The sequence below is a fragment of the Canis lupus genome, chromosome 27 (assembly GCF_011100685.1).
Source record: "Canis lupus familiaris isolate Mischka breed German Shepherd chromosome 27, alternate assembly UU_Cfam_GSD_1.0, whole genome shotgun sequence".
Lineage (NCBI taxonomy): Eukaryota > Metazoa > Chordata > Mammalia > Carnivora > Canidae > Canis > Canis lupus.
In genome coordinates this window covers 44,984,441-45,011,924 of record NC_049248.1, presented here as the reverse complement: position 1 = coordinate 45,011,924, position 27,484 = coordinate 44,984,441, and the positions used below count along the sequence as shown (strand labels likewise).

The 27,484-nt window shown below is 39.2% G+C and overlaps 1 protein-coding gene across 4 annotated transcripts in view; it reads left to right on the top strand.

Annotated features, from left to right (window-relative positions):
* Positions 1-27,484, top strand: part of LOC607149 (cyclic AMP-dependent transcription factor ATF-7) — an 89,338-nt gene that overhangs the window by 22,355 nt on the left and 39,499 nt on the right. The gene's annotated exons all lie outside the window — the stretch shown is intronic.

Below are 27,484 nucleotides of genomic sequence, written 5' to 3'. Positions count from 1 at the left end.
ACATTATGTGTCAGATATTTTTTATTATATGCTTTTTTAATCAAGTAATTTTGTTGAAACTGCCTTTTTATCCCCCTTCCCCCAATTTTGCACCTTCTTAACTCTTTTTCCTAGACCCTCCTCTACTGCCATGTTCCACAAAAGATGAAGAAAGGAATACAAAGGAAGTTTTATCAGCCTTCATGAATTGATTTTATGGAACCTGAAGGGTTGAATTTCTGTTCAGTTAGGAATATGCCATGTGACTCCCCAGTGACACTTACTGGTAGTATGTGAGATTGCAGACTAGTTCTATTAAACATTGTAAATACTTCCATAGAAAGAAGAGAGTTAAGTTCCAGAGATTTCCTAAGAATTGGAATTTGAGAGGTCAATGAGATGAGGGTAGTGACAAGAGATAGGCAGAAGGAGGATTCCAAGTTCCAGTAAAAGCTGAAAAATTCAGAAAAGACTAAAAAAGCCATTGCATTCTGAAGTATTCAGCATCATAGGGTATATTTCCTTCCTTGTCAGAGTTTTCAACTTTATTGTTGACTGTATGTTTTCTCCAACATGATTCGTATTTTATTCTTTTACAATAGAAGCCACTTGGGAAATTAGGTTAACTTTGTTTTTGTTTCACTTTTCAGACAGCTGTATTAGAATACATAACCAAACCTGATCCCTCTAAATTTTTGTATGTGGATTTGTTGATAATAGTATTTACTGTGATTTCCATCACTGATACCTGGGACCCCTTTCACTTACCTCCCTTTAAAAGACGACATTATTGGGGGATCCCTGGGTGGCTCAGTGGTTTAGCGCCTGCCTTCAGCCCAGGGCGTGATCCTAGAGACCCAAGTAGGATCAAGTCCTACATCGGGCTCCCTGCGTGGAGCCTGCTTCTCCCTCTGCCTCTCCCTCTCTCTCTCTGTCTCTCATGAATAGAAAAACAAAATCTTTAAAAATAAAATAAAATAAAAGACTGCATTATTGGTGAAAAGATTTATTTTTCTCATACTTAAATTTATTTTTCTTATTGTTTAAGCTTCTCACTGCCCCTCTTCTATGTTTTATGCTTAAAACCACTTAGACAAGGACTTAAAGAAACTAGAAAGGATTTTAAAAGTAAAGGAATACACTGGAAAGGCATCTCTTAAGCTCCCAAGGAAGAAAGGTATAAATAGGTTTCTTCAGACCGACTCATCAGAAAAGAGTAGTTTTCACTGAAATTTGTGAGATCCAGAGGGTTTTGTATTTGTTTCTTTTTGTTTTGCATTTTTGGGACTAGAGGTGGTAAAAATACTAGGGACTTTTTACTTTGGTTCCTTTTGTATTGTTGGATACTGTTTATCATAAGCCTTTTCCTTCCCCTACTTCTTCCTCTCATTTCTGAATTGTTTGCTGGTATTTTGGTTGTTAAGATTCATTATAATCTCTAGTGTAGGTCCTGAAGGCTATTTTTCCCCCCTCTCAGTGGATATAGAACTAAGAGAGGTTGCTACCTTCTTTTGGATTCAAGTTACTTGTTTCATAGAAAAGGATAGAAAGCTATAGTTTAAGGCTTTGAGCATGATCTATCACTTTACCTCCTTTGTATGTCAGAACTTTATGGTTGGGCAAAATTGTAGTTCTTTAGTTATATAATCTCTTAACAAGTTTCTCCCAATATCTAGTAACAATTAACTCTCAAGTAGGATCTCTGCAAGATTTACTTTACTGTGATTGCTTTCTATTATATGAAATAGTGGAAATCTGGCAGAGAAGATAAATTTGGGAAAGCGAAACTACCCTTGGCTTGTCATCCAGCTTCCTTATATCCCTTGAAAATGGTTTCATCCGGGAGCCACTTGAGGCCTTCAAGCTATTTATAATCCACTGTCATTGATTCAAATTTTTTATTCCAGAAATGGTAGAATAATTTAAAAAAAAAAAAAAAGGACTCTGTAAATCCCAGGAGTGGTAATAAGAACCATGATCACTTTTACAAGACATGGTTTAGAACTTACTGCCATAGAACCCTCAAAAATTAGTGGTTTCTACCACTTAGAGGAAGAAGGAATGAAAGCAAATTATAATTCAAGAGACTGATCCTTAACCAACCAACAAAAATTGTAGGAATCTTACGTTCGATATCTGTTCTCTGCCCAGACTTTACCCTGTGTACCCCCTAAACTCAGAAATCATCTTATGCCTTAATATTAAGGGAAGGTGAAAGGAAAATTCACCTAAAATAGACTAGTGGATTATGCTCTCCACCATATAATCAAAACCACCGGGCTTTCAATGGATACGTAAACATGTTTTGGTTGCTAGGTCTTTAATGGCTGTTATTTTTGGATTCTGTTCATGATCTACTTCCCAACAGTAAGTCTGATGTGACACAGCTGAATTCTAAATATGCTGCATGCACTTTTTTAAAAGAAAGATGGCTGCTGAAGGTTGTATTCTCTGCATTCTTATCTGAAAAGACAGATGATAGGGTGTTTTGAGCCCTTTCATCCCTATTCTCCTGTTGAGAACCTGTTTCTCTTGAGGCCTCATCACTCTCATGAAGAGGAACTTAGGGAAAGCAATATTCATACTGATACCTCTCAATGGAATGTGGTAACAGGAATAGTTAATAGAGCTGCCTCCAGAGAATGGATTAGTGTTGTTAAGGCAACAGTACCCCAGATACCCCGTGGCAAAGGTTTGGGTTGAATTTGAGTGGTTTGGGTTTTTGAAATGTTTATAAGATAACATCTAACTAAAACCATTGTGACTGTAAAATGGCTTTTCTTCTGTGTTATAAAATAGTAGAAGTATAGTTTGGTGCTGAATTTAGGTAGTCTTTTAAGTTTTTGATGCTTTGGGAACAGTTTTACTCAAAAGTGGATCCTAAAGTTATTCTATTGTATGTGGAAGAAAGAAAAACTACAGTTGACTCTTGAACAATGCAGAGGTTAGCACCTGGGGGAGTTAAAAATCTGCATATAATTTTGACCCCTCAAAAACTTAATTACTAATAGTCTACTGTTGACCTGAAACCTTATCAGTTAACATGAACAATTGATTAACCCACATTTTGTATGTTATATGCACTATATACTATATTCTCACAATGGAGTAAGCCAGAGAAAAGAAAATGTTAAGAAAATTCTAAGGAAGAGAAAAAAATCCACATATAGGTGGACCTGTGTAATTCAAACCTGTGTTGTTCAAAGGTCAACTGTACTGTGTTTCTGACAGTAATCTTGAATTTATAAATGTAGTTAGACAACTTACCCTTTGGATACTTTTTTCCCCAGTTTTTATTACTAGGAGTCAACGAATTCCATATTCCTATACCACCCTCTTGGGAATATGACACTGTTTTGCAGTACAGATTATGCAGATTATAAGTAGTCCTTCCGGTTACCATAACGGAGTCTTTGCATAGAAGCTGATCATATAAGCTTATTACTTGGAATGTCTTATTTCTTTTTTTTTTTTTTAATTTATGATAGTCACACACACAGAGAGAGAGAGAGAGAGAGGCAAAGACACAGGCAGAGGGAGAAGCAGGCTCCATGCACCGGGAGCCTGACGTGGGATTCGATCCCGGGTCTCCAGGATCGCGCCCTGGGCCAAAGGCAGGCGCCAAACCGCTGCGCCACCCAGGGATCCTGGAATGTCTTATTTCTTTAAGAACGGGAACACATTTCCTCTGAGGAGATACTTCTAATGGACAGTATCATCCCATTATTAGCCACTGAGGAAGATTTCTGTCATAACCACCTCTGTATCAACTCTGTCCCTGTAAGGAAAAGTCCTTTGATTGTTTCTCTGTTCAGTGTGACCCGAGGGGCTGTTATTCTTTTCCCCCCTAAGGCTATCTATTACCAGATCTTTTGTTCTCCCAGAGGACATATAGGTCCAGGTTGAGGGTTTGTTCATACCTAACCGAGATAGGAAACGTGTAACTAGCTCATAGACCTCCAGGGCCTGCTTTCCCTTTCTAAGGCCAGGAATATCAGGAGAGCCCTAGTTGTGGTGGGATTGAGGGCAGCTTCTTGTACCTCCTTATCTTGTCATATAATAGGAATAATGTTTATGGTGCTGTAGTCCTGGCTTCACTTGGCATTTAACCAACCTCCAGTGCTGTTTATTGCTTCGTATCCTCTGCCTCCATGAACATTATCCCTTAAATCTCTATTGCTTTGTAATATATGAGGCAACAAATAGCTTCTATGATTGGTTAAATGCTGGCATGCTACAAAGGTATATGTTTTATTGTCTATGTAACACAAATCTATAGAGATTTTTTTTTTTTTTTCTGTTATCCCAGCCCTCCCTTTAAGTGGGCCATACGGGTACTATGGGACTCTAGATTTTTAATTCTACCCTTTGGCAAGTTTCCCTATTACCTGACATTGGCACAAAAGAAAAAGAAGGTAGAATGGGCTGGTGCTGATTACTAATTCTTTATGTCAGGAAAACATCTTGAATCGGAGAATTACAAGGGAAGAAATGGTTCTGATAGGTAAATAAATGCCATTTATGGTGGTATATACCATCTTTACATGCTTCGACAGGTGAGGGCAATTTCAGGCAAACAAATAAGCCTTTCTTCCTCACCCCCTGCCAAGAGTTTAAAAAAATTCAAATTTTTATTTAATAATTCATATTTCATTCAATAATTCATCCAGTTCCCATCTGGTAAGAGTGCCTGCATGCTGTCAGGCAGCTGAAAATACACTGCATTATACACAATTAGGCCAAATGCTAACCTTGTTTTTTGTAATAATATGTTGATTTTGCAATAACTTTCAGTCCATTCTGAGTATGCTGTGGTTTTACGAACCCTTGTGATGGAAGTAGACCACCGTTATGCATCATGTAGACAAAATTGAGACTAAGATTTTTAAAAAATGTAAATGTATTAAGAGCAAGGAATTAAACCTGTTTTTAATGTCCGATTTGGCACTCTTGACACTTGCCCTTAAAAACATGTGGTTGGTGATTTTAGTTTTTCATGTTACAGTTATTATTTATGTTACTAAGAACATAGTAGATTAAAAGCATCCCTGCTGCAGTCTGCTGGGGATGGGGGTGGGGATCAGGGGAGCCTGTATGAACCTAATTAGAGCTATACCCGAGAAATTAAGATGAAATTTTTCAGTTATTCACTCTTGTTTTCCTTGGGTATGACTTAATATTTGGAATGGGAGCCCAGAAACTGTTCTCAGAGCATTCCTGGCAGGAAAAAAAAAAAATCCTGTATCTTTGTATCTCAGTTCTTCCAAACTCAGGAGAGAGGCTGTTTCCTAGTCTCTTCTTTTATAAACTGCCGAGTTAATAAGTGCCTTCTGGATCTGAGAGCCCTGTCCTTCGTTAGTCCTCTATTGCCACCCCTGCAAAACCACATATAGCTAGGTTGTTAACTTACAAGATATTGTCATCATTATATAGAATTCATATATTATTATTATTTTTTTTTATCAAATACTCTTCCAGCTAATGCGGCAGATTGAAGAATAGTCAGTGTGTTCCCTCTTTCTGGTTAGCGTGTTTCTTTAATGCAGATTGACTTGCTCAGCAGTCACATTTTGTCTGAAGCCCTTGTTAGGGCCTGCTCTGTATGTGGATTCATAACACATCTGTGTGTACATCTACAGTGCTGTATAAATAATAATAAGTAATCACCAGATGGCCTATAACTGCTCCTCTGGACCCGCTGGGTCTCTTGAAGCTGTTAGTAAAGTCTTCTGGCATTTTGCTGGGGAAAACTTGTCATAGATTTATTTCTAAAAAAATTCAAACTCACAACTGGGTGTTTAGGACTAGATATTGCTGTCTGTGTTGTAAATATTTAACAGGCTTTGTACAATGACAAGTAAAAGCGCCATTACTAACCACACACAGTGGCTGTGGAGCTCTTCTTCCCTCCCGGCCATTTCGAAAGGAAACAAAATGCCGATAAATTGTGCATTATGAGCAAGGTGTGAGAGATGCTCTCTGGAAGCTCTTTCATAAGAGAGGCAGAGAACTTCAGTGTTCTGCTCAAAGGATGTAACCGGACAAACTTAAGCTTTCTAACCATATGCCAGTGACTTATATTAAAACACAGTGTTCTTTTTAAACTAAATTTACAGTACAAGAGAAGCCCCTTCATTTGGAGTTAGGAAAGAGCCAAGTTTTGGTATTAACTGAGTCTTTATAACCAAATGATAAAGGCCTTTGAAAGAGTTGCAGTTGTAAATGTTAGTAAACACTTAGCCAAATTTTTAGACTTTTGGTTATGTCTAAAATTTTAAGATATTTATTGTTTGCCCCTGTTATTTATAAAGCAAAATGTCTTTATTTTTGTCCTCTTTTCATTTGTTTTTGTAAAAGGGGTTATATATTTTGTTTTTTGGGGAAAAAATCTTATTCTGATTTTCTGCTTATAATTTTCTATGCTATATTTTGCTATTACTACTGCCCTTGGCTCTAGTTCCTATTCCAGGGTACTTACTCAGTACAGCAATGCATATTTAAAAAAAATCAAAATAGAACTATTTACCTCTAAATTTTAGTATTTTAAAATCTTTGTCATAGATGAAAAAAGTTTCAAACAGAAATTGCATATCTTAATTCTCAAGCCTAGTTTTCTTTTGTCTGTTGAGTATTGAATCTATTTAAGCATAGAGGGACTGTCCTATAAATCATAGCACATGGCTGTTACTTTCGACCTAGGATATGTAGAAAGCTTTTCTCTTTCAAATTCTCATCTTGAAGAAATGACATACAAATTGTGAGGGGAAAATGCTGCTATTAATAGTTTATGATAGATTTTGCTTTTTAAATTCCTCAAATTATCAGGTGAAGGATAAGATTTCAAGAAGGAAAACATTGCGGAGAGAAAAATGGAAGCTTTGGGGTTTATTTCTTTGTAATAGTGCCTTTGTGTTTTTACTTTGAAATTTCTTTGTGCAGTGAAATACACCACCTAAGATTGTGCTTTGATAAGAATCTGGACTATTTGCAATTGCCACGTGAAAGTACAGAGAATGAGAATGAATTTTGAAATTAGCCCATTCCCAGTCTGGCATACCATGTGCCCTGTGTGGCTGCTGATTCTGCTGGCAGATTGAAGAGCCGAACCAACTTCTGCTCTAAAGACTAAAATTGCTAGCCATCATTCCAGCTTTTAAATCTCCTTGTTCACATCGATGATGTCAGATTCTGAGCAAACATAGTTCTGTCTTTAGATCCCAGGTGGAATTTGCAATTCCCTGGGTTGAAGGAAGGAGTTCTTCCTTTTTGCCTTTGAAAAACTTGAGTAGCTCTGCAGGGAAAGTCAGCAGAATAAATCTGCAGCCTTGCCGTGTCCTTTTGAGTCATTGTGGAAAGCTGAGTGCTCTGTTCGGCATTCAGCAGATTGGCTGTCAGAGTTGCAGCTCAGCTTATCAAAGACATAGTCTCCTGAAGAGCCATTTATGTTATTCCAGAGAGAATCATCCTGTGGCAAAAGGAACGCCTCCTTTCTCCTCCCAAGGGTCAGATCTCCTTTTGATACTGGGCAATTATCCCTTGATTTTCCTGAAGAATGCCTCAATTTACCATAAAGATTGGCACCAGCATAGGTTGCAGACTTGGTTACAGTGACAAGCTCTGATTTCTTAGCCACAGGGAGAGGTGTCAGGGTGACACTTCTAAGTATGCCAGAGGCTTAATGGTGGTAATTTTTCTGCCAAGTATCTCAGTACCCCTTGTAAGCTTGGTTTCTCTTCTCTTTCTCTGAGACATAACAGTTGCTTTAGTTTTTTTGCACACCAGTCACTATAAAAATGATATGAAAGTTGTCTCTTTCTCCTTCCTCATTTCCTCAAGCCTCTTTCCTTGTCTTTAGTTATCATCCTGTCTAGTTTGTGATCAAGTGCTATAGTCTAATTTTTAACTTTTTGCCTACTTTTTGTATAGCTTATCTTGGCTTCTATTAGTCATTGTACCTGGTGGGAATCATTAACCAGTGTTTCCTCTAATTAAACAAAAGTAGATTTTATTCTTTACATCAGTTTTACACTTAAAGAAAATTTGAATAGAAAGTACTGAGAGTTCCCATATACCCTCCTTATTCTCCCCTGCTACTCTATCTTATGTTAGTGTGGTGCATTTGTTACAACTGATGAGCCAGTATTGATACAATAATATTAACTGAAGTCCATAATCTACATTAGGGTTTGGTCCTTGTGTTATATATTCTATGGATTTTAACAAATGTGTTATAACATGTACCCACCATTATAGTATCATATGGAATAGTGTCACTGCCCTAAAATATCCCCTGTGTTCCACTTATTCATCCTTACTCCTATCCCCAACCCTTGGTAACCACTGATCTTTTTTAAAAATATTTTTTAAGATTTATTTGAAAGAAAAAAAGAAAATGTGTGTGCACACATGTGCATATGCACGAGAGTAGGAGTAGGGGCAGAGAGAGAAAGAGAATCCCAAGCAGACTCCCTGCTGAGTATGGAGCCCTATGTGAGACTGGATCTCACAGCCCTGAGGTCATGATCTGAGCCTAAGTCAAAAGCCAAATGCTTAACCTTCTGAGCCACCCAGGTGCCCCACCACTGATCTTTTTACTGTCTACATAGTTTTGCCTTTTCCAGGAAGTCGTATAGTTAGAATCATGCAGTCCTTTAATTCTTTAAAGTTGTGAGCAGATAACAATGTGATTAGGTATAGCTGGAGAAAAGGGGGAGAGAAAATTAAACCTGTGAGGTCACAGCTCCAGGGTCTCTCTAAAAGTCCCAAGAATCTCTTCAGAGAGATTAAGGTGGCTGCTTTTCTTCTCTTCTGGGAGTCTCTCTGATGTTAAAAGATTTGGCTTGCCTAGTGACAGCTTTACTGGTTCTAGGTGTTACTAGGTGTTGAGAGCAAGGGTAGGATGAATATTGAATAGGCTGTATCTAGGGTGTCAAGGTATTAGGGCTGAGCAAAGCAAGAAGTAGAGTCCATAATCCCTTTTCCTTTGATGAGGTCGAGTACAATAAAGTGTCCTTTCCATTCCTCCCATGGGCAGCCTTATATGTCACTGAAAAAAATCATTGCAATGTAAAGGTAAATAAGAAAGATTGCTTATCTAAAAGTAATCCTCTGTACTTCTACATTAGTTAAAGATCCATGTAAACTAATAAGTTATTAGAAAAGTATGGGCGCTGTCATTCACGCTTTAGTATGAATCAGCTTAACCACAGTTGTAATATTGGCTACATAAAGGAGCAGAAGTTTGTATTTGGGTTAGGGGATAGTAGATGACTGGTTTAGGTGGAATGGTTCCTGAGCGAAGGAGACTTGGCAGGTTATGAGGATGTCAAAGATAAACAGAACAGGGACACCTGGGTGGCTCAGTGGTTGAGCATCTGCCTTTGACTCAGGGTGTGATCCTGGAGTCCCGAGATCGAGTCCCACATAGGGCTCCTGTGGAGAGCCTGCTTCTCTCTCTGCCTGTGTCTCTGCCTCTTTCTCTCTCTGTTTCTCATGAATAAATAAATAAAATCTTTAAAAAAAAAAAAGATAAACAGAACACTAGAAGCAGCTTAATTCTCTTTGTATAGGAAGAGAGACATTACCTCCTTTTCCTTCTCTGGAAAGTTTATATTGATAACATGTGAGAGAAGGAGAGTGAACTGATTTCTCTCATTCTGGATTTCAAGTTTCCTATCTAAGAATTCTTACTCCCTGGTATTGGGTAAGATCTCTTTTCATAGAGATAGCAACTCTTCACCTTCTATACTTGGCTCTAGTCTTCGTCTCAATGCTAATTTAGTTTCCCTACTTGTTGAGCTGAATTGACTCTGTGGTAAAATGGACATTAGCCTAGGGAAGGCTCTGTAACATGATGTTCAGGATTAATATCAATTAGTGCAAACCAACAGCTCAGGTATATATACATACATACACAACTTGGAGGAAACATTATGTTTATATAATGTGGAAAATTATATTCCACCCAAGGATCATATGGAGGGAATAGGAGAGGGCAAAATACAAAGAAAATTGTTTAACTTTACGAATGTAATAATAACAGCAACAGCAGTAATAAACAGCTAACTGAGCTCTTACGTACTGTACGAAAGTGCTTTATAGATATTTAATCCTAGAAGTCCCCTGAGGGAGGATATAGTATTATCCCTATTGTACAGAGGAGAAAACTAAGGCTCACAGAGACTGAATAACTTGTACAAGCCCACACAGTACTCTGTGATGGAGCTATAATACAAACCCAGATATATTCCAGACTAGTACTCTTAACTACTAGGCTAAATTGGTTTCTTACTGTTCTCCCTATACATGTAAGTATGCCCATCTAGCATAGGGAAAAAAGAATAAGTAGTAGTTTTTTGGTAAATGGTCCCAGTGCAATCAGTTAAGTAAGTCCTGGCTACAGTTTATTACTGATCTAGGCGTTTGGCTGCTGTACCAGAAAGAGCTGGATCTGCAACTGAGCTTGACCTATACAAAAAGATAAGAATTCTTACTCACATGAAGGGACCTCTCTGCAACTGCCTCAGCCTTAATCTGTAATGGTTTTTTATCTGCCTGGGAATGCTGCTGAGATGTGGCTCTGTCTCAGGTAAACAACCACTTTTGTAGCAGGGCCATGATTTTAAGATGAGAAAGAAAATGAATTCTTGGCCAACCCAGAAAAGTAGACAGAACTAGAAAATTGGGACCTAAAAATCTTGACTTCATCATCCTCCACTCACAGGCCCAAAGAAGTGTTGTGGTGTCATCTTTGTGAATTCTAGACTGGGTCACTTCCCAATTCATATTCTCTTCTTCCCCATTCTAAGTTTTATGCCTGTGAGCTCCCAAATGCAAATGATGGTGTGGGTGTTTTGCTTTGTGTAGTGTCATTTAGTAATGGGGCTTTGGTTATAGTGGGTGCCGTGCTCATTGGTAACAAGAGGAAATATGACTAAGATGGAATTAGGGTATGGCTCGAAGTTGGTTACAGGTGTAGTGAGATGTGTATCCTGCCTGTGATTGCTAGCTTGTTTATCCTCTGCAGTTTTGGGCATATAACTGCATGGAGGGTCTTATGTTGAATAATAAAACTCTTCTCTACCCAAATCTTACATCCTCTTTGATTTCATAGCATTCCCATATGTCTGTGCTTCCTTTTCTCTTGTGTGTTAATGCAATGGACACCTCATTTATCAGAAGTGAAATCTGTGGCTAAATAAATACATGGAAATATTTATGTGAAATAATTCGTGATATAAATATGTGGAAGTACACAAAGGTTTGAAAGACCGTGAAGAGTCTCATGGTTGATATTTATAGTACAAGGATTGTTTTGTCTGAATGTCTTTCTATTTATTGGAAGGTTGCTTAAAATATATATTTTCCTTCTTGATTCTGATAATGACTCATTGTATAACTGTGGACTATGTGAAACTAACTCTACATTCAACTGTAGGAAATACCTGACTGTGAAGTCTTGTCTTTTCTACCTCTGACCAAGAAGTCAAATTCTTGGCTTCAGAGTTGAGAATGCCTTATTGGGCAAGGTAACAGACTACTAAAACAATCACTCTAGGTGTCAGAGATCTCATTTGTTTATTTTGCTGGGTGCATCTGACAAGCCAGTTAGTTGTGTGTATGCATGCACGTCCGTGTGTGTGAGGGTACGTGTGTGTGTGTGTGTGTGTGTGTGTGTGTCTCCTGCCGGGAGTTCTTGTAAAACTTTAATTGCAGAGAAAAGGTGATTCAAAGCAGCAACCTGTCAAATAGACTCTAAGCTTGACTCCTAAGAGGCTATCAGATAGACACTGGCAGCTTAATAGGGTGGATGATTTTTTTTTAAGGCCTGCATTTTAATTCTAAGCCTCAGTTACAACTTTTTGTGTCTATGTTCTCAAGATCACTGACCAGGAAAAAATAACAACAAATCCTTCTACTGGCTTAAGTTATTTGAATCAAGTGAAACAAGTTTTCAGTGGAGTTGTAAAGGTCTCAGGTGTGGTGTATATAGGTGGAGTTTCCTCTAGAATACCAGAGTGAGGGGCACCTGGGTGGCTCAGTTGGTTAAGCATTCGACTCTTGATTTCAGCTCAGGTCATGATCCTAGGGTCCTGGAATCAAGTCCCACATCAGGCTCAGTGAGAAGTGGGCTTGGGATTCTCCCTTTCTCTGCCCCTCTACCCACTCTTACTTTCTCTGTCTAAAATAAATAAATAAAATCTTTAGAATACCAGAGTGAGCAGATAGTATTACAGACACTTGTCACTTTCGTGAGCATTTTTTTCTTACACAGTGACGATCTGTGTATGCTAATTTTTTATACTGTGTATTATGTTTATAACTTCAGACATTAGTCATTTTATTTCAGTTTCAGATATTTCTTAGGACTAAGGAAGAGACTGTAGTCCACTTAAGTTGTATTGGAAGGGAACAATAAAAGTAGTTACTGTATAGTGTTCAGGGGTCCAGGTGTCTAAATTTGTTTTATAAGGGGATCCCTGGGTGGCGCAGCGGTTTGGCGCCTGCCTTTGGCCCAGGGCGCGATCCTGGAGACCGGGGATCGAATCCCACGTCGGGCTCCCTACATGGAGCCTGCTTCTCCCTCTGCCTGTGTCTCTGCCTCTCTGTCTCTCTTTGTGTGACTATCATGAATAAATAAAAATAAAATCTTAAAAAAAATAAATTTGTTTTATAAGGCACCATTAGATTCAGCAATTTAGTTACTCCCTCTTCAGCCTTTTCTTTTCTTCTAATTTTTACTTAGATAGGGCAATGCACAAGTGGAAAGAGGAGACTTGTTTCAGCATTCTTTCACATTATATGCATTTGCAGCTATAGCCAGACAGCCTCCTTATGGAGGCTTGTACTTTCAGTTATGCACATGTGACTATTCAGAGGAGAGAGAGTAGTGTGCACATATGTAGCAACTCTTGGCAGAGTAGTGGTTAAAGGGTTGAACGTATTGTACCTTGTTGGCTATTTCCTTAGTCCTAAGGGAGGCATTTTGCTCCTCCTTAGACAGTAATCGACGTGTCAGTCGAATGACTTTTTGTTTTTTCTTTATCTAGTAAAATGCAGTGGGCTAAGCTTTCTGGGAAACAGTTTCTTCCTCCATCGCACTAACAGAAGGTCGTGGATGCTGTCTCTGAAACAAAGGGGAAGTAGTGATAGAAAAATCAGTGGCTAGGGTGTAATTGGATTGGAGCTCTGTCAAAAAGACAACAATTCTTGCTTGGAAACTGGACTTTCTGCTATGCTATGCTTTTCTGTCTTAACAGAATAATAAGCAATGAGTAGGCTTAATTTTTCAGACTCCTTTCTGAGAACTCTGTGAGAATAAGCATGCGTCAAGCTATTTATTTTTACCTAGCTGTTTTCAACTTGTTTTAAGGCTATAATTTTTTAGATCTGTTATAGGTTCACAGCAAAATTGAGAGGAAGGTACAGAGATTCCCCATATCTTCCCTGCCCCGCACAGGTACATAGCCTCGACAATTATCAGCATCCCCCACCAGATGTACCCACTAGTGGTACATTAACTGTAACTGATGAACCTATACTGACACATCATCATCACCCAGAGTCCATAGTTTACTTTAGGATTCACTCTTGCTGTTGTACCTTTGATGGGTTTGTAAAAATGTATAATGACCTATATCTATCATTATATTATCAGAGGGTAAGGATATTTTCACTGCCCTAAAAATCCTCTGTGCTATTCTTCTCCTAACCCCTGGCAGCCACTGATCTTTTTACTATCTTTACCATTTTGCCTTTTTCAGAAAGCCATTGGTTGGAATCATATAGTATGTAGCCTTTTCAGATTGCCATCTTTCACTTCATATGCATTTAAGGTTCGTCCATGCTTTTTCTTGGCTTGATAGCTCGTTTATTTTTAGTACTGAATAATATTCCATTGTCTGGACATACCACAGTTTATTTATCCATCCACCTACTGAAAGATACCTTGGTTGCCTCCAGGTTTTGGCAGTTATAAGTAAAGCCACTATAAAAATTCACGTGCAGGTTTTTGTGTGGACATAAATTTTCATCTGCTTTGGATAAATACTAAAGAGCATGATTGCTAGATCATAAGAGTATGTTTAGGGTTTTTTTTTTTTAAGATTTTATTTATTTACTCATGAGAGACACAGAGAGAAGCAGAGACATAGGCAGAGGGAGAAGCAGGCTCCACGCAGGGAGCCCAACATGGGACTCGATCCAGGATACCTGGATCACCTCCTGACCCAAAGGCAGATGCTTGCTGAACCACTGAGCCACCCAGGCATCCTGAGTATGTTCAGTTTTGTAAGAAACTTCCAAGCTGCCTTCCAAAGTGGTTGTACCATTTTGCATTCCTACCAGCAACGAATGAGAGAGAATTCCTATTCTTTCATACCCCTGTCAGCATTTGATGTTGTCAGTGATCTGGATGTTGGCCATTTGAATAGGTATGTAGTGATATGTCGTTGTTTTAATTTGCGCTTTCCTGATGACATGTGATGTGGAGCATCTTTTCATATGTTTATCTGTATCCATCTGTATATCTTCTTTGGTAAGCTGTCTGTTAAGATCTTTGGCCCTTTTTTTTTTTTTTTTTTTATGATAGTCACATAGAGGAGAGAGAGAGAGAGAGAGGCAGAGACATAGGCAGAGGGAGAAGCAGAGGGAGAAGCAGGCTCCATGCACCGGGAGCCTGACGTGGGATTCGATCCCGGGTCTCCAGGATCGCGCCCTGGGCCAAAGGCAGGCGCCAAACCGCTGCGCCACCCAGGGATCCCTCTTTGGCCCTTTTTAAAAAAAAAAAAAAAAATTCATTTATTTATTTGAGAGAGCACCAGTGGAGGGAGAGGCAGAGGGAGAGGATCTCAAGCAGATTCCCTGCTGAGTGGGGAGTGCAATGCGAGGCTTGATCCCAGGACCCATGAGATCATGACCTGAGTGGAAATCACGAGTCAGACACTCAGCCAACTGAGCCACACAGGTGCCCCTTTGGCCCATTTTTTAACTGGGTTATTTTCTTTTTATTGAGTTTTCAGAGTTTTTGTATATTTTAGATATATATTTTGCTTTATCAGATGTGTCTTTTGCATATATTTTCTGCCAGTCTGTGGCTTGCCTTCTCATTTCCTTGATATTGATTTTCACAGAGAAGTAGTTTTTAATTTTAACAAGTCTGGCTTATTATTTCTTTAATAAATTGTGTACCTTTCATTATTGTATCTAAAAAATTTATCACCAAACTCAAGATGATCTAGATTTTCTCCTATGTTACCTTCCAGGAGTTTTGTTTTTTTAAGTAGGCTCCACACCCAGCATGGAGCCCAACAAGGGGCTTGAACTCGCAACCCTGAGATTAAGACTTGCCCTAATATCAAGAGGCAGACACTTAACTGACTGAGCCACCCAAGTACCCCTACTTTTTAGGAGTTTTATAGTTTGGCTTTTATATTTATGTTTATGATCCATTTTGAGTTAATTTTTGTGGAGAGTGTAAGCTCTGTGTCTAGATTCTTTTTTTTTTTTTTTTGCATATGAAATGTCCATCTGTTTCAGCACCATTTGTTGAAAGGATCATCTTTGGTCCATTGAATTGCCTTTTTTTTTGGTCTGTTCTTTAACCAATACTACATTGTCTTTTTTTTTTTTAAGATTTTATTTTATTTATTTATTCATGAGAGACACACAGAGAGAGGCAGAGACACAAGCAAAGGGAGAAGCGGGCTCCATGCAGGGAGCCCGATGTGGGACTCTTGATCCCAGAACTGGGATCACACCCTGAGCCGAAGGCAGATGCTCAACCATTGAGCCACCCAGGCGTCCCTACATTGTCTTGATTACTGTAGCTTTAGAGTATATCTCGAAGTTAGATAGTGTCAGTCCATCAACATTGTTCTCCTTCAATATTGTTTTGGGTATTCTGGGTCTTTTGCCTCTTTGAGGCATTAGAACTTTAGAATCAGTTTGTTGACATCCACAGAATAAATCACTGAGATTTTGATTGAGAGTGCGTTGAATCTGTAAAGTTGGGAAGAACTGACATCTTGACAATGTTGAGTATTCTTATCCATGAACATGGAATATCTCTCTGTTTACTTAGTTCTTCTATGATTTCATTCATTGGAGTTCTGTAATTTTCCTCGTAGAGATCTCCTACATATTTTGTTAGACTTATACCTAAGTATTTCATTTTAGAGTGTGCTAATGTAAATGGTATTGTGTTTTTAATTTCAAATTCTACTTATTTATTTTTATTTTTTTTCTACTTGTTTATTGATGGTATATAAAAAAACAGTTGAGGGGCACCTGGGTGACTCAGTCAGTTGGATTTTGACTCTTGATTTTACCTTGGGTCACAGTCTCAGGGTCATGGGATCCGCCAGATGTTGAGCTCTGTGCTCAGCAGGGTATCCACTTGGGATTCTCTCTTTCTTTCTAACCTCCCCCCCTACCCCCAAACACACACTCACTGACTTTTTCTCTCTAAAATAAATAAATCTTTTAAAAAAGCAGTTGACCTTTGTATATTAACCTTGTATACTGCAACTTTACTGTAATCATGTAATAATTTCAGGAGGGTTTTTTTGTTGATTTTTTTTGGATTTTCTACATAGATGATTATGCCATCTAACAAAGACCATCTTATTTCTTCCATCCCAATCTATATACCTTTTATTTCCTTTTCTTGTCTTACTGCATTAGCTAGGACATGCAGTACAGTGTTGAAAAGGATTAGTGAATCCTTGCCTTGTACCTGATCTTAGTGAGAAAGCTTTAAGTTTCTCAACATTAAGTATGATGTTAGCTGTTCGTTGTTTTTTTGTGGGTTTTTCTTTTTAAAGATATTTGTTTATTTCAGAGAGAGAACATGCAGTGGTAAGGAGGAGCAGAGGGAGAGGGAGAAGCAAACTCCCCACTGAGCAGGGAGCCTGATGTGGGGTCAGTCCCAGGACCCCAGGATTATGACCTGAGCTTCTACCCAGGCACCCCTGTACATTTGTTAGTAGATGTTCTTTAATCAAATTGAGGAAGTTCTTCTCTATTCTTAGTTTGCTGAGTTTTTATCAGCAGTGTAGGATTTTATCAAATGCTTTTTTTGCATCTACTGATCATGTGATTTTTCTTCTTTACCCTGCTGATGTTATAGATTACATTAATTGATTTTTGGATGTTAAACCATCCTTGCATACTTGGGCTAACTCTCAGGTGGTCATGATATATAATTCTTTTTACACATTGTTAGATTCTATTTACTTCTTTTGTTGAGGATTCCTTTTTAAAGATTTATTTATTTTAAAGATTTATTTATTTATTATTTTAAAGATTTATTTATTTATTTTAGCGACAGAGAGCATTCATGCACAGAGGGGGAAGGGAGAGAATCCTTAAGCAGACTCCTCACTGAGTACAGAGCCCAACGCATGGCTTGAGATCATGACCTGACCCAAAATCAAGAGTCAGGTGCTCAACCAACTGAGCCACCCAAGTGCCCCAATGTTGAGGATTTTTGCATTCATGTTCATGACAGACATTGGTCTGTGGTTTCTTTTCTTTTTAAAATTTAATTTTTTAAATGATTTTATTTATTTATTCATGAGAGACAGAGAGGCAGAGACACAGGCAGAGGAAGAAGCAGACTCTCTGTGGGGAGCCTGATGTGGGACTTGATCCCAGGACCCTGGGATCATGCCCTGAGCTAAAGGCAGACAGACACTCAACCCACTGAGCCACCCAGGTACCCCTAATTTAAATTTTAAAAAAGATTGTTGGGCAGTCCAGGTGGCTCAGTGGTTTGGTGCAGCCTTCAGCCCAGGGCGTGATCCTGGAAACCCGGGATCGAGTCCCACATTGGGCTCCCTGCATGGAGCCTGCTTCTCCCTCTGCCTGTGTCTCTGCCTCTTTCTCTCTCTCTCTCTCTCTCTCTCTGTGTGTCTCTCATGAATAAATAAATAAAATTAAAAAAAATAAAAAAGATTATTTATTTATTTGTTTATTTGTTTTATTTGAGAGAGAGATTGCTCAAGCAGGAAGAGGAACAGAGGGAGAGGGACAAGCAGACTCTTTGCTCATCAGGGTTCAATCCCATGACTCTGAGATCGTGACCTGAGCTGAAATCAAGAGTTGGACACTTAACAACCCAGGTGTCCTTTTGTTTCTTTTCTTATAATGTCTTTGTCTGGTTTTATGGTAATGCTGGCCTCATAGAATAAGTTAGGGAATATTCCCTCTACTTCTGTCCTCTGGAGGAGATTATAGAGAATTGGTATGATTTTTTTTTCCTTAAATATTTGGTATATTTCACCATTGAACCCATCTGGGCTTTTCTGTTTTGGAAGACTGTTAATTATTAATTCAGTCTGCTTAATAAGATACAGGCCTATTCAGATGGTCCATTTCTTCTTGTGTAAGTTTTGGCAGATTGTGCTTTCTAAGGAACTGGTCGATTTCATCTAGGTTATCAACTTTGGGGGCATAGAATTGTTCATAATATTCCTTTATTAGCCTTTTACTGTCCATGGAATCTGTAGTGATACTCTCTCTTTCATTTTATGATGTTAGTAATTTCTATCTTCTCTTGTTCTGAATTAGCTGATCTAGAGGTTTATTGATTTTATTGGTCTTTTCAAAGAACCAAGTTTTGGTTTTATTGGTTTTCTTTTTTTATTTCTTGTTTTTAATTTTTTTTAAGATTTTATTTATTTATTAATGAGAGACATAGACAGAAGGCAGAGACATAGGCAGAGTGAGAAGCAGGGTCCTCACACGGAGCCTGATGTGGGTGGGACTCAATCCCTGAACTCCAGGATCACATCCTCGGTTGCGATCACGCCCTGAGCCAAAAGCAGATGCTCAACCACTGAGGCACCCAGGTGCCCCTTGTTTTTAATTTCTAATGTCATTGATTTCTGCTCCAATTTTTTTTCTGCTTACGTTGGATTTTTTAATTTTTAAAAAAGATTTTATTTGTTTATTTGACAGAGAGAGAACACAAGCAGGGAGAGCTGCAGTCCGGGGGAGAGGGAGAGGCAGGCTCCTCACTGAGCAGGGAGCCCGACATGAGGCCTGATCCGAAGGCAGATGCCCAACAGACTGAGCCACCCAGGCGCCCCTGCTTACTTTGGATTTAATTTGCTCTTCATTCTTTAGTTTCCTAAGGTGGAAGCTCTGATTACTGATTTTAGATTGCTCTTTTTTTTTTCTAATAAATCCACTCATATTATAAACTTCCCTCTAAGCCCTGCTTTTATGCATCCCACAAATTTTGATAAGTTGTAGTTTTATTTTCATTTGGTTCAAAGTATGTTTTTTAAATTTTATTTATTTATTCATGAAAGACACGGAGAGAGAGGCAGAGACACAGGCAGAGGGAGAAGCAGGCTCCACGCAGGGAGCCCGATGCGGGACTTGATCCGGGGTCTCCAGGATCAGGCCCTGGGCCAAAGGCAGGTGCCAAACCGCTGAGCCACCTAGGGATCCCCAGGTTCAAAATATTTTTGAATTTCTCTTGAGATTTCTATTTATTCTTTGACCCATGTGTTATTTAGAAATGTTTTATTTAGGAGTGCCTGCCTGGCTCACTGGGGAGAGCATGTGACTCTTGATCTTGGGGTCATGAGCTTGATCCTTACATTGGGTTTAGACATTACTTAAATAAATAAAACTTAAAAAAAATGAAATGTATTATATAATTCCAAGTATTTGGGGATTTTTCAGCTATCTTTCTGCTATTGATTTCTAGTTTAATTCTGTTGTGGTCTGAGAGCAGACATGGTAAGGTTGCTGTTCTTTTAGATTTGTTAAGGTGTGTTATATGGCCCAGAATGTGGTCTCTCTTGTTGAATGTTCCTTACATGTGATCTTGAGAAGAGTGTGTAACCTGATATTCTTGGATAAAGTTGGTTTGGTGGTTTTTGTTTTTGTTTTTAAGATTTATTTATTTGAGAGAGAGCACAAGCAGGGGGAGGGGCAAAGAGAGAGGGACAAGCAGAGACTCCCTGCCAAATGGGAAGCCTGATGCAGGGCTCAATCTCAGGACCCCAAGACCATGACCTGAGCTGAAATCAAGAGTTGGACACTTAACCAATTGAGCCACCCAGGTGCCCCTTGGATGAAGTTTTCTATAGATGTCGATTAAATCTAGTTGACTGATAGTACTCTTGAATTCATCTGTGTCCTGATTGATTTTCTGACTACTGGATTTGTCCATTTCTGATAGAACAGTGTTAAAGTCTCCAGTTAGAGTAGTAGATATACCCGTTTCTCTTTCTCATCAGTTTTGTTCTCACATATTTTGACACTCTCTTGTTAGGCACATAGTATTAAGGATTATTTTGTCTTGGAGTATTGATCCTCTTTTTTAAAAAAAATAAATGTGATTTTTAAAAAAAGATTTATTTATTTGAGAGAGCAGGGATGGGACAGAGGAAGAGGCACCCAACAGGAGGCTCAATCCTAAGACCCTGAGAACATGACCTGAGCCCAAATCAAGAGTCAGACTCTTATTTTTTTTTTTAAGATTTTATTTATTTATTCATGAGAGACACACACAGAGAGAGAAAGAGAGAGAGGCAGAGACACAGGCAGAGAGAGAAGCAGGCTCCATGCAGGGAGCCTGATGTGGGACTGGATCCCGGGACTCCGGGATCATACCCCGAGCCAAAGGCAGACGCTCAACTGCTGAGCCATCCAGGCATCCCAAGAGTCAAATTCTTAACCAGCTGAGGCACCCAGGCACCCTTGACCCCTTTATGATTATGTAATGACTTTTTTTATTCCTGATAATGTTCCTTGCTCTGAGTCTGCTCTCTGAAATTAATAAAGCTACTCTCACATTCTTTTTTCTTTTTTAAGATTTTATTTATTCATGAGAGACAGAGAGAGAGAGAAGCGCAGAGACAGGCAGAGGGAGAGAAGCAGGCTCCATGCAGGGAGCCCAATGCAGGGACTTGATCCCAGGTCTCCAGGATCAGGCCCTGGGCCAAAGACAGCGCTAAACTGCTGAGCCACCTGGGCTGCCCCAGAATAAATTCTTAATATCAAAATCCTCGGTTTAATCATCATATAGATAATGTGGGATCTAGTAAAGATTGGAGTTATGCTACCACAAACCAAGGAGCACCAGAGATTGCTAGCAAACCCCAGAAGCTAAGAGGTGAGCATGGAATAGATTCTCCCTTACATCTTCAGAAGGAATCAGCTCTGCTGATACTTTGATTTCAGACCTCTGACCTATAGAATTGTGAGACAATAAATTTGTTGTTTCGGGGCTGCTTTAGCAAACTAAAATAGGAACCATTATCAGCTTACCACACTATGGTTGAAATCTGTTATTTGCTATAGTGAGTTGTTTACCAAAAAGTGAGGACTAGGAGTACCAGAGTCTTTGTTCCTCCCTGACATCCATCAGTATACTTATGCTTATCCATCAGTATTTATGCTTAATGGCCTTTTTATTTATCCTTTCTCTCCTCTCTTTCCTTAACAGATGGGGCTGTTGTAATGTGATATGAAGGTTAATAGGATCCCATTACCACCTCCTGGTTTGTCTACATTCTGATATAATAGGATGGGAGGTTCTATATAATTGGAACAATTTGTTATCATTTTAGACCACAATCAAAAATTGAATATGGATTTTTCACAAATGTCTCTAGTGGAGACTTGGTGCACACAAAGGATCTGTTGCAAGAATAAAACCAAGGCATTAATTTTGTATGTTTTGCCAGGTATCTCTTACCTTGAGTAAGATGGGAGACAGGTTTCCAGAAATTAGCCAGCCCATGAATAATTTTCTCTGTTCATTCAGACTCCTATTAGCTTTTGTGGATTTATTTTAATAAAAAATACTTGAATACCTGCAATATGTTAGATAGTAGTACAGAAAGATGTACAAGACATAAAAGTACTCACTGTCTCATAAGGGAGTCAGACACATAAAAATTAATTACATTGTAATATGATAACTGTAATAATATAAGTATTTGCAAGTTCAAACAGGTCTGGTAGACATCAGGAAAGGTTTCCGGAAAGAGGTGATGTTTTAACTTGTTTAGGAAGATAAATAAAAATTTGCCTAAAAAAAAATTTTTTTTTTGCCAGAGAAAGTAGAAAATATTAGAGAAGAATATTCCACACATAAGAGAACAGCAGACAATAAAGCATGAAACTGCAGGTAGCATGATATTGATGGAACACAGATTGTGGTAGAGAGCAACAGGAGATGAGGCTGGAAGGGCTAGCAGGGGCGGTGTCGCCAGCACCTGATATTGCTGCTATGACAATATCAGCACCTGATATTGCTTGACACTATGACAGTCAAGAAGCATGTGGATAAATGTTACTGGTAGACAGCATAGGTCCCATTCTTTCCCCCTGCCTGTCTGCTTTCTTTTATTTGTTTTTTAAGATTTTATTTGTTTATTTATTTATTTATAGGGAGAGAGTATAAGCAGGGGAAGCAGCAGAGGGAGGGGGAGCTCCATGTGGGGTTTGATCCCAGGATCTTGGCTGGGATCATGACCTGAACCAAAAGCAGATGCTTAATTGACTGAGCCACCAAGACGCTCTGCCTGTGTTCTTTAATGTAGACCTCTGTTCAGTAGCCAGCATTTGAAGAAAATATCTCGTTATGGCTAAAAAACCCACCCAGAATATAAGGAATTTCCCATTTGCTTGGTTTTATTTCAGAGCTTTCCAAGTTAGACACAAAGATATTCAGCTGAATGTATCAGTAAGTCAGGGTAGGAATTTCTTTCTGTATTAAATTAAGGTGCCGGAGGCAGAATCAAATCTTTGTCTATTTCTTTATTAGCCTGTAACCCCTTCTGTAGTTGCTAAGGCTCTGGATAGTTAAGTTTTGATGGTTTGAAACAAAAACATATTGCTGCATTTGTAAGTGAGAGAATGAGTGTAATCCTGTGAGCTTGCCCCAACCATTACAACACTCAGTTTTGAAGTTTTGTAAACTGAGATATCTACATCTTTGTATCTTTTCCCCTTCCTTTCTCTTCCACCCTTGTCCTTTCCTCCCTTTCTCCTCTCTTTCTGTGTCCCCCTGTCTCTTTTTTTAGGTTCAGTTTTTCTTTTGGCTGAACTGTTACAGTGCCAAATTGTGTCAGTCCTTAAAGGGGCAGAATTTTGGCTATTGTAGGCTCTGTAGTGTGATTCATAGTAGATGCTCTGTTCAGCTCATTGTAAGCGTTCAGAATCTCCTGTGTTACCAAGAAGTGTTTATTCTTTTTCCATAATGAAATTTTCAGCAGCCCAGGAGAAAAACACAATATAGTAGATTATCCCAACTTTGATGGTTAAGATCCACACTGTTTACACTGTATCTTTGTCTTTCTCACCCATATGTAAGATCCAGGCATGACAACCTTACTATGTGGCAAAATAGAAGATAAAAGTCATTTTATCTTCTAATTTGATGTCTTATTCAAGGGCTCTATATACCTCATAATATCCTGATAAGAATTTGGGAAGAGAGATCAGATTGAAAACATAAATGTGTAATCTCAGAACTTACTAGGACTTTGTGATAATCATTTTGACCCAAAAAGCTTTCCTTGCTTTGTTAAGAACCAAAGTTATGGGATCCCTGGGTGGCGCAGTGGTTTGGCGCCTGCCTTTGGCCCAGGGCGCGATCCTGGAGACCCAGGATCGAATCCCACGTCGGGCTCCCGGTGCATGGAGCCTGCTTCTCCCTCTACCTGTGTCTCTGCCTCCCTCTCTCTCTCTCTGTAACTATCATAAATAAATAAAAATTAAAAAAAAATAAAAAAGTAAAAAAAAAAAAAAAAGAACCAAAGTTATCCCTTTGGGAACTTTTAATAGTACCCTAACTAAGTAGCTACATCTGGAAAGTAGAATACTAAAAGGTCTACCATTAGGCAGGCACTATGGAGGAAGCAATTAGCCATGTAACTGACATAGGACCAAGCCCTGCTGAATTGCTGTTGGGATTTCTCTGCTCCTTGGCACAAGTCCTTTAAAGTTTGTTGAGCATAAGGGGTATCTGGGTGGCACAGTTCCTTAGGCTGTTAAGCATCTGACTCTTGATCCCAGCTCAGATCCTGATAATCAGGGTCATAAATTCAACCCCTGCATTGAAAAAAAAAAAAAAAAAAGTAAAGTGGTTGAACATTTATCCATCCAAGTAAGTCCTCATTATCTGAAGAAAGGTAGTGGGTCTATTGTTTATTCTTAAGCACAGTTCCCAAGAGTGTCCTGGCGTTTAATACAGAGCCAGTCATTAGGTATTTGAGGGAGAAAGGCAGCCAGGAATAAAAGATGTGGGTCAGCGTAAAACTCCCTGTGTTACTGAAGAAGATCTTTAACCGCCTCGGGTTCAAGAGCAGCATGACAAGGTGCCTCTCTCTTACCATTTTGTACTTCCCTAAAGTGTATAGCCATTGTTTGTAAGAACCCTGTGGCAATAGGTGGTGATGAGATGAAGTAATTTATTTGGTATACTATGTGAAAGTGAAAATGGAATTCTGCATTAAGGTACAACTGATAAATATTCATGAAGATGTAGAATGAGATACTGTCTTCCATATTCCATTTTCAAGTTCCTTAAATAGAAAATGAGGAAGAATCTATATATCCTGAAATTCATCATGTATTGGTTAGGAATAGTTTCAGCTGCAACTCCTTCCTATAACTTAAAACTTTGTGAACACTCGTACATAAGAAGTCTAGGATTAGGACTGTATGCAGCTCAGCAAGGTTTTTGAGAACTTGGATTCTTTCTGCCTTTCTGCTCCACCATTTTTAGCATTTACCTTTTAGTCTTGATTTTGTTGCCTCACAGTCCAAGGATGAACAAGAAAAGAAGTAGCACCAGGAACTTTCCCCTTTTAGTTTCCCTTTTTTAAGGAAACAAAAGCTTTACCAGAAGTGCAGTCTTTTATCCCAACCCTCAGTGGATATCTATGGCCTAAACTGTGTGACAGCTTTAATCTTAGCTGCATGGGAGGCTGAGGAAGTGACTATCTGGCTTTTCAGCATTTATTGTGGGAGGCAAATAAGGAGAAGGGTTGTGAATGGGGGTTGGGTTAAAAAACTATAGTGTCTTCCTCAGACCTATTACCTCTTCCCTATCTCTGCTCCACTTATACCTTTTTCCCCCAGGCAATCCAGTATGTAAGGCTTTAGATGACAGCAGTCTTTTCAGGCCCAGAGAGGTCTGATAAACTATGCAGATTTCCAGTTTTATTTTACTTTATTATTATTATTTTTAAAAGATTTATTTATTTATTCATGATAGACAGAGAGAGAGAGAGAGAGAGAGAGAGGCAGAGACACAGGCAGAGGGAGAAGCAGGCCCCACGCGGGGAGCTCTACGACGTGGGACTCAATCCCAGGACTCCAGGATTACGCCCTGGGCTAAAGGCAGGCGCCAAACCCCTGAGTCACCCAGGGATCCCCAGATTACCAGTTTTAAAGTCATTGGACCCAGAATTTAGTTTATGGCCTTACTGGAAAAAGTCACAGGGAATGTTATTGAGAGGGAGTGATTCTGGGAAGGCGGCAGAGTAGGAAGCATCAGGAATTGGTCTCCCCACCTAGAGGACAATCTGATAGAACTATTTGGGAATTCCGGAGTCTGTCAGAGGCTTGCAACTTACAGGGAGAAAAGATTAGAAGGTAAATTGTGATTAATTCTAGTCATTTTCAGCTCAGCACAGCACTGCCTACTCTCCTCCACACCCAGCCAGGACCCAGGCAGCTGTGCATGTGTTCTTAGAGCAGCTTATATGCAGCGTATGGGAGCTAGGGTGGGCAGAAAGGACCCTGTCTTCCAAATATCAGTTTGCTGCTCTCATTGCTTGATTGTTGCTTCTGATTGTAGAGGTGTAGACGGGTAGGTAGCCATTTTTGTTGCACCTCCCCTCATTATCACCAGTGCCTCCCCATCTGGTTGAAGTGACTTCCAGGGGGGTTTTAAAGGGCCTGCACCTTCTCTCCTCTTTATTCTTCACTTTTTCCTCTTTTGGGAGCCAGACATTAAAGACTAGGGCCCTCAGAAACAACTGCATAATAAGGAAATTAGAAAGTGACTGTGTGAGCCCAGGGAAAGGCTCAGAAAAGACCTAAGAAGATAAATTTATTCTTCAGGCTGATACTCAGCACAGAGACACCCCACATCAATCAAAAACAAAAACAATAATAAAAATCAACAAGGCTTGGGGAAGGGGAAGAATCTGATTTCCAGAGTTACTACTTTGTTAAACAGATTCAGATGCCCAGTGTTGGGGGCACCTGGTTGGCTCAGTCAGTGAAACATGCAACTCGATCTTAGGGTTGTAAGTTTGAGCCCCATGTTGGGTGTAGAGGTTACTTACAAAATAAAATCTTAAAAAAATAATGCCCAGGGTTCAAAAACAACAACAACACAAAAAAATCACAAGACATACAAAGGAACAGCAAAGTATGGCCTATTTGAAGGAAAAAATGAATCAACAGAAACTCCCTGAAAAAGACCTGATAGCAGATCCACTAGACAAAGACTTAAAAACAACTGTCTTAAAGATTATACAAAGAACTAAAGGAAGATGTAGCAAAAGTTAAGAAAACAGGCACCAGGGCAGCCTGGGTGACTCAGCGGTTTAGCGCCACCTTCAGCCCAGGGATTGAGCCTGGAGACCCAGGATCAAGTCCCGTATCGGGCTCCCTGCATGGAGCCTGCTTCTCTCTCTGCCTCTGTCTCTGCCTCTCTCTCTCTCTCTCTCTCTCCCCCCCCCTTTCTCATGAGTAAACAAAATCTTAAGAAAGAAACAAACAAACAAAAAAAAACGGGCACCTTGGTGGCTCCATCAGTTAAGTGTCTGCTTTCAGCTCAGGTCATTATCCCAGGGTCCTGGGATTGAGCCCCACATCACATTCCCTCTACTGTACGTGCACATGCTCTCTTTCTCTCTCTCGAATAAATAAATATTTTTTTTAAAAAGTTAAGAAAACAGTATGTGAACAAATGGAAATATCAATAAGGAGATAGAAAACCTAAAAAGAAACCAAAAAGAAGTTCTGAAACTGAAAAGTACAACAACTGAAATGAAAAATTGACTAGAGGGATTTGAAGGTAGGTTTGAGGAGGCAGAAACAAGGATCTGCAAACTTGAAAATTGGAGAACGGAAGTTATCAAGTGTGAGGAACAGAAAATAAAAAGATTGAAGAAAAGCAAACAGACCTAGAGGACCTGTATGATACAACTCAGTAGACCAACATACACATTATGGTAGTCCTGGAAGAAGAAAGAGAGAAAAGGGCAGGGAGGATATTTGGGGAAGTAATGACAGAACACTTTCTGAATCTGATGAAAGACGTGACTTATAAATATTCAAGAATCTCAGCAAACTGCAGGTAAGATGAACTCAAAGAGACTTAGACCAAGACACATTAAAAACAAACTTTGAAAAAACAAAAACAGAATCTTGAAAGCAGCAAAAAGGAAGTGAATCATCACAAAGAATTCTCCGTAAGATGATCAGATTTCTGATCAGAAACTTTGGAGGCCATAAG